Here is an 11,990-nt window from a genome sequence, read left to right as displayed (position 1 = left end):
TATTTAATATAGCCTATAACATGTTAAATTTATCAAATTTACCAGTAGAGCATGCCATTATTTGAATTTGAATAGTGATAAAAGAGGTACGTGTTACTGTGTTGTCAAGTTCAACCTAGCATCCTAAGTAGCCCATACAATAATCATTTAATAAATCCTTCTGACTAATTTAATAATTAGTGGCGATTTATTGCTTGTACTGCTTTTTCCTGTCTAGACAACATTTTGGACAATAATTATTAATTAATTTCAGTGTTTTCTCAGTATTTTCTTTCTCTCCTGGTATTGAAATTGTTTAGGTCAGACACTAGGATGAGCACAAAGGTAAAGCTTAAATTATGCAAACATTAAGATTTCATTAGATATTGTAACTACCCTCTACTGAAATATAAATGGACTCCTTCTAAAAACCAAAACTTGTGGGATACATTGCCTTAGTACATGTATGACAAAGTTATATACAGATGTTTGTGTATTGACTTCATACGCCTTGTATTCCATATAATAATACTACGTACAGTACAGAGGTCACATGGACTAGCATGATGTGCACTATATCTGTTTCCTCTGTGGGTTTGTGTCTAAAAATGGCACAAAATCTTATTAAGGTTGCAGTATTATATATTTTTTATTTGGCCAAGCTGATCAGTGCCCTGGCTCCTCCCCTATGGCCTAGCTGATCAGTGCCTTAGCTCCTCCCCCCTGGCCTAGCTGATTAGTGCCATGGCTCCTCCTCTCTGACCTAACTGATCAGTGCCTTAGCTCCTCACCCCTGGCCAAGCTGATCAGTGCCATGGCTCCTCCTCTCTGACCTAACTGATAGGTGCCTTAGCTCCTCCCCCCTGGACTAGCTGATCAGTGCCATGGCTCCTCCTCTCTGGCCTAGCTGATCAGTGCCTTAGCTCCTCCCCCCTGGCCTAGCTGATCAGTGCCATGGCTCCTCCTCTCTGGCCTAGCTGATCAGTGCCTTAGCTCCTCCCCCCTGGCCAAGCTGATCAGTTCCATGGCTCCTCCTCTCTGACCTAACTGATCAGTGCCTTAGCTCCTCCCCCCTGGCCTAGCTGATCAGTACCCTGGCTCTTCTCGCTTGGCCAAGCTGATCAGTGTCCTGGCTCCACCCCTCTGGCCTAGCTGATCAGTGCCTTAGCTCCTCCCCCCTGGCCTAGCTGATTAGTGCCATGGCTCCTCCTCTCTGGCCTAGCTGATCAGTGCCTTAGCTCCTCCCCCCTGGCCTAGCTGATTAGTGCCATGGCTCCTCCTCTCTGACCTAACTGATCAATGCCTTAGCTCCTCCCCCCTGGCCTAGCTGATCAGTGCCATGGCTCTTCTCGCTTGGCCAAGCTGATCAGTGCCCTGGCTCCTCCTTTCTGGCCTAGCTGATCAGTGCCCTGGCTCCTCCCCTCTGGCCAAGCTGATAAGTTGTGCTGAGCTAAGTTACAATAAAAGCCAGCTGACGCATCTGTTCAAGTTGTCAATCTCTCTCTTTTTCGGCAGAAAAATATGGTGCTGCTCTGTTTTATAATGATACTAATCTGTAGATGTTTAATAGGATAAACAGCTTTACAGAAAAATCAGTAAAGTACAGACATTAATAAAGTGAAGGCTTTTTAGACAGACTTAATATTTCGTTAATGGTGTCTGATTAATCTATGTTTTCTTTTCATTGCTATTTTAATGCTTTAGTCACTGAGTTAAAATTCTTCAGTTCTGTTTTGAAACAAGTCTGTGTATGGCATGAATGCGTTAATCTCCAAAAATTATGATTTACCATCTGTTTAATATTTAATATCACCATAGGAATTAATTGTTGGAAGATTGTATAGCATTATGTGCTTTTGTTATGTAAACAGCTATTGAATGGCTGTGGAGATATGGTAGGCACCGTATTGCATCCTTTGGGCTGAAAACTGCTTTTAGTTATATAGTCACATACCTAATTATATGTTATTTTGTTTTACTTTTAGAATTTAAAACTGGTGAAAACTTAGTGGTGAAACTGGCTCAGAGGAATCCGTTTTGTGTTGGGCAGAGCTAGTGCTACATTGGCATGTTAGCAAACTGGACTAATATTGCTTTGGTGCATCACACATTCCTCCCTGTTACAAGTATCTGGGGTCCTGCTAGTTCCACACAGCTGGAAGGCATATGAGACAGAATGCCTTACTATTGAGCAATATCTCCCTCTGAAATACATAGAGAAGGGCTCTTGTTTGAATTTCAGCTTAATAACAGAATAGTGTTAAGTGTAAATGTCTCATTGCACCACATTTCAGCTGGTGCATTTTTAAAACAACATTATACAAACCTGTTGGGTAAGTTGCAATCCATAAAACTGAGAATGTTACAAACTGAATGAAGGAAGGTGTTTGAAAACTAATGTTGTTGAGCAGTATCACTTTGGCAGAGAGCTAGGGCACTAGGTTGCTGACAAGATGGAGGGAGGAGTGCAAAAAGAGGAAGAGATGTGAATGTGGGGGTTGATTAGAGGAAGAGCAGTAAAAGAAATACGGGCTTCTGCTGCTTGTATATTCCAGGTTGACCCTGTTGCTCATTTGATGTCATGCTCTACTTCACTCAGATAAGGCCAATATGATGGATTCTGTTGTTTTTGTGGATACTTTGTGATGCTTGGAACTGAAGGCTGCACTTCTGCTTACTCATTGTAAAATAATGGCAGTGCAATTAACCAAGACTAACACTCACACCCTTGTTTTTTTAGTCTCTTCAATTAGTAACTGAGAAAGAATGCCTAAATGGGGTTATTTGTTTAATCTTCCATCATACATTATCTATACCGCTTAATCCATCCGGGTCGTGGGGAAGCTGGAGCCAATCCCAGCATCTTCGGGCGAGAGGCGGGGTACACCCTGGGCAGGTCGCCAGTCCACCACAGGGCCAACACAGACAAACAGCCACACACACTCGCAGTCACACCTATGGGCAATTTAGAGTAGCCAGTTGACCTAATCTGCATGTCTTTAGACTGTGGGAAGAAACCGAAGCACCCAGAGGAAACCCACGCATGCACGGGGAGAACATGCAAACTCCACATAGAAAGGCACCCTGGGTGACCCGGGGATCGAACCCAAGACCTTCTTGGTGTGAGGCTACAGTGCTAAAATGTCTGATTTCATGCTCAATTTGTAACTGCCAAAGTCATCCGCACTGGAGCGCTATTTACCGGGTCAGTTGATGATGTAGTTGTACCTATCTGTCCGAGATGGTGTAGAAGAATAATTATTTACATTTTGATATAGGTAAACGCTTGACAAAGAATTCACTGTTGTGGGCAAATATCAGTCCATTATTATAGATATCCACCCTAATTGGGTCAAGAGTTGTTCCAGTATGCTGAGTAAGTTCAACATAAAAATGGGGAAACGTTATCATTGAAACACCAAGCTGTAACTGAACAGCGTGTGGTTTCTCAGCGAAAACAGGATCGACACAGCCGTAATATGTTCCTGTACCTTTAAATATTTTCCAGAGATAAACAGAGGACAAATTAGGTTGTATGTGAGCCGGGTCACACAGCTAGGTCTGTGTGTTACACAATGTGTATTGACCAAAGCCTAAGTGCAGATAGTTATTCAGCCTCTTCTGGGTAGACACATTGCTGCTTTTTTTTTTAGTATAACACTGGGTATTTGACCAAGTTGCCTTCTATTGATTAAGGCTGATAATGAACTAAGCTTAGATAATTTAATTATTACTACACTAACAATAGTTAAGATTTGCAGAAGGATTTATCATGTGTTTTGTTTGGTTATTTATGGTTAAAGGTTAGTGCTGGGTAGGGGTTATGGTTGTCATAGTTGGGATTAGGGTTATGTCATACAAATGAATGGAGAGTCCCCAGAATGATAAAGATACCTAATCTCTCTGTGTGTTTGTGTCTGTGTGTCTGTGTTTGAGAAGCATATGTTTTCATCTGGGATTAGTTTATCAGGATTTTTTTTGTCAAAAACACTTTGCTGTAGAGGCATCATGTGAATTGTGGCTTCCTGGCTGCTTATAATAAGGCCCTGCTCAGCTTTGTCAAGTCAGCGTGGGTTTAATTAAATTAGAATTAAGCAACAAACTTTGCACCAGTGAGCCCACTTTCTTATGAGCGGTGTGCAAAGTGTGGGGGGGGGGGGGGGAATGGCAAAAGTAGCAAGAGAAGAAGAAGAAATTTTAACCATTTTTGGACTGAAAAATATATACTTTGATGTCAGAAAAACAGAATTTTACATGCAGTGTTTTTGTAAATAGCTGGATGGCATATTGAAATACAGGAAGACTTGAGGGTAAGATTGAAAGGGCGTAAAGGAAAACTGAATTTCTGAATAAGATGAAACGGAGTGGGAACGGTGGACAAACATTTATGAGAGTTAGATATGGAATTAAGAAACGTAAATGCAAAGATGATATCATACCTCAGCCCACATTTTTCCATTCTATTTGCATGCTATGTCAGAACAAAAACATTTATTAAAATGTCATTTAGGATCATCGATTAATAAGATATCAAGAGTTTGAAAGTTTTAAGTGTTTTAAAATTAATACAACAATCAGAGGAGTAACTTTCCTAGGAGGTGAAGGCAGAGTTACTCACAGATGAAATTCTCAAAGGGTGTTATAGGCTCTGTGAGTTTGGAGAAAACCTGTCTACTATGTGACACCCTAAACCAGGCAAATTGTTTTTAGATCTAAGCCCTGAGACAACATTGCTGACACGCCAGCTGAATCACTGCTCAGAACCACAGGTTTTTTTTTTCTCTTTACTTTGGATGCTACAGGGTGGATAAAGGCCAAACACAGCAAGTGGGGCAGTCTTTGTCTTTGTGTTCAGCCTTTCCCTAGCAAAACCAGTATTAAATAAAGGAGCATGAACACGCCTTACCTGATTGTGAAAGACAGGCACAAAAGATCTGATTTATAATACAGAGGAGCTGGCACTTTACGTGTCGAACTGCACATTCTGCCTCAGGTATGATGGCAGTCCTCCCAAGTCTAGGATGATCTGACACAGGGGCTTGCAAAATGATAAGTGGTGCATTTGGACTTTATTTGTGCCATTTTGCATCCTTACTACCCTGCTTGTCCACTAACACTCAGTTACTCATTCCTGCGTGTTTTGATTCTTCATCTTACCCTTTTTTGTCTTTTACCCACTTGGATTATCATCATGGCTCTGAAGCTCGTCATTGTGGTCACAGTATTGCCAGACCATGGTGAGCTACAGACAGTTGCTCATTCCTACACTGTCCAGAAATAACCCAACACCACTATGGATTTTTCCGTCGTGACTCGGACACTTAGTCCTAAGCACAACACCGTCCGCATCCACATTCTTGCCAATGTGAGGGACACAATGAACTTCAGACAGCGCATTGTTCAGAAAGGAGTAAGAGCAGAAATGTGCACGTTTGAATCTTTTTCGTTTTGTATGGTGCCAAGACAACATTCATTCTTGATGGAAAAACAACATTTGCACATCAAATTTGTGTTGTGTTCAGACTGGAAAATTGTGTATCCTATGAAATTGTGTTCAGACTACAACAGTGCTGTTAGTCTGTTTCCAAAGACCTTAGGAGGTCTTTGGAAACAGTAACGCATGGGCCTGTTCATCAAGTTCAGCTCTTGGCTTGTGCTCAGTGCCTTGTGCAAATATTTGCTTTCGTTATCTATCTATTTAGACATGACTTTAGACATGTATTTTAGAAACCCTGTGTTTTTTTTCCTGCATATTTATGTTGAAATGTAGCTGTCTGGTTTATAAAGTGGAAATATTCACACTGGCATTTAGGCACCACAATAGCAATGTGAATGTTACAGTGGCAGTTTAAAGTTTGTACATTTACTAGGTAGACTGGGTGGAGCGTTACTGAATTATGAACAAACATGCAGTTCTTTAATACTATACTATATACTTGTACTATATATATATATATATATATATATATATAATACTTATATAACATGTCCTTTACATCATCAACCATTTCTTGTTATAATAATAATAATAATAATAATAATAATAATAATAATAATAATAATAATAATAGATACTTTATTGATCCCCGTGGGGAGATTGTCTTATTGTTTTATTATTAACATTTATTAATTAAACCTAGGGACAGATACACAACATGGAGATATGCAGTGTAAAGCAAACCCGTCTGAGTTTGTAGATGTGAGTAGGTCATTTTAGCCTACAGAATATATAGTCCTGCAAAGGGTTGACCCCGTCCTGAGTTGTTCCTTGCTCTGTACCAGTAGCCTCCGGGAAAGGCTCTGGACCCCCCATGACCCTGAATAGGATAAGTGGTTTCAGAAAATGGATGGATGGATGGAATATATGATCTGTCAATGGGGCCTTCACTAAGTAGAGCAACAGAGTTCAAGGACATGCAAGCCTGTTAGCTTGTTCATAAAGAGCTGTCTGACTCACGCCAAAGGAGTCTCATAACTCCACAAGACACCACTCTGGTCTTCATGGGGAGGGAGGTAAGAGTTGCCAATATTAAAAAGTCTGACAGCTCAAACATCAGAAATCTATCCATTAAAGGAGTGTTTGTATAAAACAAGAATTTACATGCCTGCAATGAAATCCCACCACTTTCTGCATTACAGGCATAAAATACTGAAAACTGATTTTGAAATACTGTAAGAGTGTATCCATTACCCTAAATTTAGTAGTTTGTATTATTGTAAAACTGGAGAGTCGGTGAAATGATGCAGGCAGCATACGGGTGATGTGCAAAAGACCAGCCCATCAAAGGTCACATACCCATTATCGGCAATTTAGAGATGATCAGACTAACAGCTTGTCTGACTGCAGACCTACATGACACCATACATATATACATATCCATGTAAATTCTAGTGTTCAGCACAAAGTTTAAATTGTTTCCTCTCTGTGGTTCTATTTGAAAATACACTTGGTAACAAAAAAAGTTAAGCACCCAGAAGTAATGGTCTGATTTGGATGTAATTCGGTACACGTGCAGACCAGCGATGGGTATGTAAATGATTCGATTTGCAAGGAGCTGGCACGTCTAGTCACCAGACACAGAGGATGCATCGTAGATGCATTAGACAGCATTACCAGCACTTGATAGAGTTTGATAGAGGTTGCATTGTTTGTTTCCATGAGGTCGGATGGTCATATAATGCAATTGCCCGGCATGTGGGGCATGCGGATGTCACAGTTGCCTGATATTGGAAAAAATGGGCACGTGAAGGCACCCACACACGTCGTGAAGGTTCTAGTCGTCCAAGACAGACCACACCAAGGGAGGATCGTGATATTGTATGCCAAGCATTATAGAACCCCATGACATCTGCGTCTGCCATCCAGACACAGGTATTGGACTCTCTTCTACACCCCGTGTCATCTTGATGCCTGGCATCAGCCGAACTATGGGTTCACCGTCTCATGTGTAGGCTGCCGTTAATATCAGCACAGAGGAGGCTGCGTTAGGAGTGGTGCTGTAACCGGGAGGCATGGACTGATGACGAGTGGCATCGTACCATGTTCAGAGATGAATCTCGGTTCTGTGGTGCCGAGGGGAGAGGACCAATCCTGCCAGTGTTCTGGAGAGACGCACCGGTGTTACTCCTGGAATCATGGTGTGGGGAACAATAGGGTATCACTTCATCTATGGCAGTGAATGGAGGGACCTTAATGGCACATGGTCTGTGTCTGCACATCTTACCTCTGCTGAAACAGCCCCCTGGTCTTTCAACAAGACAACGCCTGTCCACACACTGCACGTGTGTCTATGGACTGCCTTCATCATGTTGAGGTCCTCTTGTGGCCAGCCAGGTCCCCGATTTTTTCCCAATTATAGTCATTGCGATACAGTCACATGACCTTTCACCATGTGCAGACCTTTCACCACTCCGTCTGGGTGCTTCCTAATCTACCTACTTCGCCACCATCTCCTGAGGTCTGAAACATTGCTAGACACATCACATGGGCAGCAGTGCCTAGAGCCAAACTAGGTGGCCTAGCGCGAGCTCGCGCTACATCAGGAGGCTCCCCCCCCCCCCCGATGCATACACACCTCACCTACCCCCCCAGGCCGTACAACTTTCTCTCCTGCACATCCCTCTGGCTGCCAGCTTGCACCAGCTGTCTGCAAACGGGCTGCCATTGCAGCATATCATGTAGGGTGGAAGTGGCTCAGACAATGCCTCTTCCATGGTGTAGAGAGCAATTGCCATTTTAAATGTTTATACCAAGGGAGTGGCCCATTCAATTCATATGGTATAAGGAATATCTGCAGATAAACAGTATTTGGTAACACTTTATAATACTGTTCCGTAGTTAACAGGTAAATATGCAGGAAGTAAGCAGCAACAAAGGAGTAGTGCTTCATTAACACCTAAATTAGTACTATTCACTACTAAGGAGTTATGCTTAATTACTCAATAGGTAATAGTGAACTAATTATTATAGTAGTTCACTATTACTTCATTAGGAACTATTGGGTATTGCTGGTCTCATTGGTAATTATGTACCAACTATGGATTATTTCTAATAACTACTAGTTCATTACTCATCAAATGAACAGTGCTTTTTTTTGGACTAACAGGAACTTACAGGCTACAGTTCTCAATGGTTTTTGCCATTTTTTTCCCTTTTGGAATAAAAGGCTTGTTTCTTCCTACTTGTTTGTATGACATACAACTTATTCTACAAAATGTTACTGCCTAAAATATGTATACAGTACCTACATTTTAATTATTTACCTCACTTCAGTCCGTATGCCAGTGTTCTTCAAACTGTGCTTTGAAGTCCAACTGAAGGGATGGTCAATCAGAGACTCGTGTTTTACCACATGATGTGCTCTACCACGTATTGTTGATCTTTTCTAAACATTAAGAAATTAACGTATGCATTTTAAATAAGGAATGAAGTATTACTAATGACCTAAATAAAACTAATTGTAACTCATTAGTAATGAATGTGGCGTTACTGACTTCTTCCAAAGGAGCTACTAAAGAACAAGAACAGTATTATACAGTGAAACACTCTGTAACTCATTAGTAATGAATGTGGCGTTACTGAGTAAGCTTCTATTTCTTTCACTTAAACATTTACTGAGTTCTTTTTAAGGGGTTAATAAGAACAATGACTGTTATCATATCTTATTTGTTTCACAAGCATTTATGTAACACTTCATGACACAACAGCATAAGTTCATTTTAAACATGTAATTTGAAGCACATCTATGTTATATTAACATCACAACTTAATTTTTTAAATCAAATTACTTTACATTGATTACACATCCATCCCATTAAAACTATTTACACAGGGTATTGCTTTCTGCATGTAACAAACGTCCAAGTGATCCATCCTTGTGTTTTTGGTCCAGCCGGCAGGTCCACTCAATCGGTCTTTGTCCGCTGACGTCACACTCGCTATAGCCGCAGTGCATTGTGGGTCAACTCGCCATTTTTGTTGAATACAACGCAAGAGCGAGCGTTTGCGTCCGGTATTATCTTTGGTAAGATGGGATACTCACTCATGCTGTGTGATATTCACAGCCTTTCACACTGCATGAGTATCCCATCTTATCCCACTACTATAATAATCAGTTCACTATCACATATTTAGTAATTAAGCATAACTCCTTAGTAATTAATAGTACTAATTTAGGTGTTAATGAAGCACTACTCCTCTGTTGCTGCTTACTTCCTGCATATTTACCTGTTAACTACGGAACTATTATAAAGTGTTACACAGTATTTACTTCCAGCAGCAGTTCTCTGTGGGCTTTTGGTTGGAATTTTTAGAATTATTTCTTTTTTTTGATGGTCCACCAGGGAAGTGACCTACATGTGTCATGAATTAGAAGGCAGATGTGGCCGGACGAAGTGGCTTCTAGTGCAGACAGTAGCAGAATAAGAGCGGGAAGCATGCAGATGGAGTCGTAGGTGGGTGGCTGTGGCATACGCAGCTACCAGGCTGTGCCACAGTGCCATGTCAGTTGGCGTTCTGTGCCAGCTCCTCTGCTTGATTTAACAGTGACGGACTTACTGTCAGACTGGCTTCCTGTCGCTTGTTTGTACCAACCATTCTGGAGCTTCGGTACTCAATGTTATATTAGGATACCAAGATCTGATGACCAAGTAACATTTATAGCACGGATGACAGACCACTGCAGCAGGCAGCTGCACGTTTGGGTCTAGTTCTACTCCCTATATATCTGCAGTTAAATTTACTGTGCTTTCAGAGATTATACCTGATGTCAAAGTATCACCTTGTAATAACCTGTTTTTCTGCTTGGTATTATGCTATTACTATTGCCCTTATTTCATTTTTGCTATTGTTGGCACTGAACCTGGATTTTATATTTTGGCGAAACAAGAAGTGATAAAAGGAACTAGAGTGTTCCTGCCCTTGACTGATCATGGACCAGTATTCTACTTACTGAAATATAAGTGGCTATCTTTTTTTGTTGGGGGGGGGATCATGATTAGGGCCTCTGTGTGGAGCATGTGCCTTCAATGAGGTCAGCATGGGAGAATCTCCAAGCACCATGGCTGGTCTCCAAGGGCCCCTTTCACCCGGGTTCCGTTGCCACAGTACACCCACTGCCCTTATTTAAGCCGTGCCAAAAGGGCCAAAGGGCTTAGCTTTCTCATGGTGAGCATTTGCGAGTGCCATTGAAATTCTGATTCCTCTTCAGCTCACAGGGAAGGAGACATCACAGAGTACTCGAGCACTGGCAGAAAAATAATGTGAGAACATTTGTGTTTACTCATGAAGCATTTTGTTTCTGATCACTTCATCTAAACCTTTATTTAAACTTATATAACTGCATGTATAACCATTTATTATCTTGCGGAAATTTGTAAAAATGTAAATGGTCAAGGATTAGGACATATGACACGGTGCCTGTTTCACCCCATATGGTACCCAGCTGTACCATATCCTGGGACACTTGGTTGATTAGTGGGGTTATCACAGGCAGCATTGGGCACGAGGCTGGGGTGCATCCTGGATGGGATGCCAGTCACTCCATAAGGCACATGCACACACTCTCACGCCAGAGTTCACCAAACTGTATGTCTTTGAACTGCAAAACCAGACAACCCAGGGGAAACCCACACATGTCTGGAAGAACCTGTAAACACCACACAGTCATAGCAGGGACAGGCTTAAAACCACCAACCCTGGAGGTGTAACACAGAAGTGCTGCCCACTGCGCCACCATACCATCAGATGAATTCACTTAGAAAATAAAAATATACACAGTATTTCAGGATGTGTGGAACACATTTCTTGATGTCTTTTCTCCTGAGAATTTACATAGGTGCCTTTATGCCTTTCTTACAACATTATAACATTTAAAAACCTTATTTTTGGAGTAAAAAGGATGGTAGGAAAGTTCATTCTGAAGCTGAAGGATATACCAGTAAGACTTTCTAGAATATTGTGTATAGCACACTTCAAAGAGGATACTGCTGCATTAGTGTAATTTCAACCAAGACACACATAAGTAATCCCTAATATGAAATGGTTTGCCATACAAGGATAAGTTTGGCATAAATACAAAACTCTGAGGAGTGGCAGGGTCTACCCCATGGGCATTTTTCATCACAGTATTAATGTGGGGACAAATTCAATAACGGAAGACCACAAAAGACAATTTTGGGGAGGTATACTTTATGTGAAAACAAAGAAGTTGTATTGAAAAAACCTAGTAGTGTAGATAAGGCACTACATTAATTCAACATAATACAATATAGGTAGGTAGGGCTTTTTTATAGCGCTTCACAATTGTTTATAAAAATATGTCACTTTATACCTTGGTTTCTGTATTTTTTATACACATAGTAAATTCAGATCCTTAATTTAATTTTAAATTCGTATTATACTTTTTAATTTCTCCACTCTGCTACTAATGCTTGAAAACATAATTTTCTGCCCTAAAATTTTTGTTTCTATAGAAGCACATCAAAACCCACCAATAGAGGTCACCTAAACC

General features: G+C 41.0%; 1 protein-coding gene across 2 annotated transcripts in view; it reads left to right on the top strand.

The window, feature by feature from the left end:
- The window catches only part of LOC111847069 (rho-related BTB domain-containing protein 2-like), a 31,964-nt gene that overhangs the window by 1,011 nt on the left and 18,963 nt on the right, over nucleotides 1–11,990 (top strand). The gene's annotated exons all lie outside the window — the stretch shown is intronic.

The sequence above is a fragment of the Paramormyrops kingsleyae genome, chromosome 7 (assembly GCF_048594095.1).
Source record: "Paramormyrops kingsleyae isolate MSU_618 chromosome 7, PKINGS_0.4, whole genome shotgun sequence".
NCBI classification, from domain to species: Eukaryota; Metazoa; Chordata; class Actinopteri; order Osteoglossiformes; family Mormyridae; genus Paramormyrops; species Paramormyrops kingsleyae.
The sequence above is the reverse complement of the archived record's forward strand: the minus strand, read 5'-3'. Positions and strand labels throughout refer to the sequence as shown.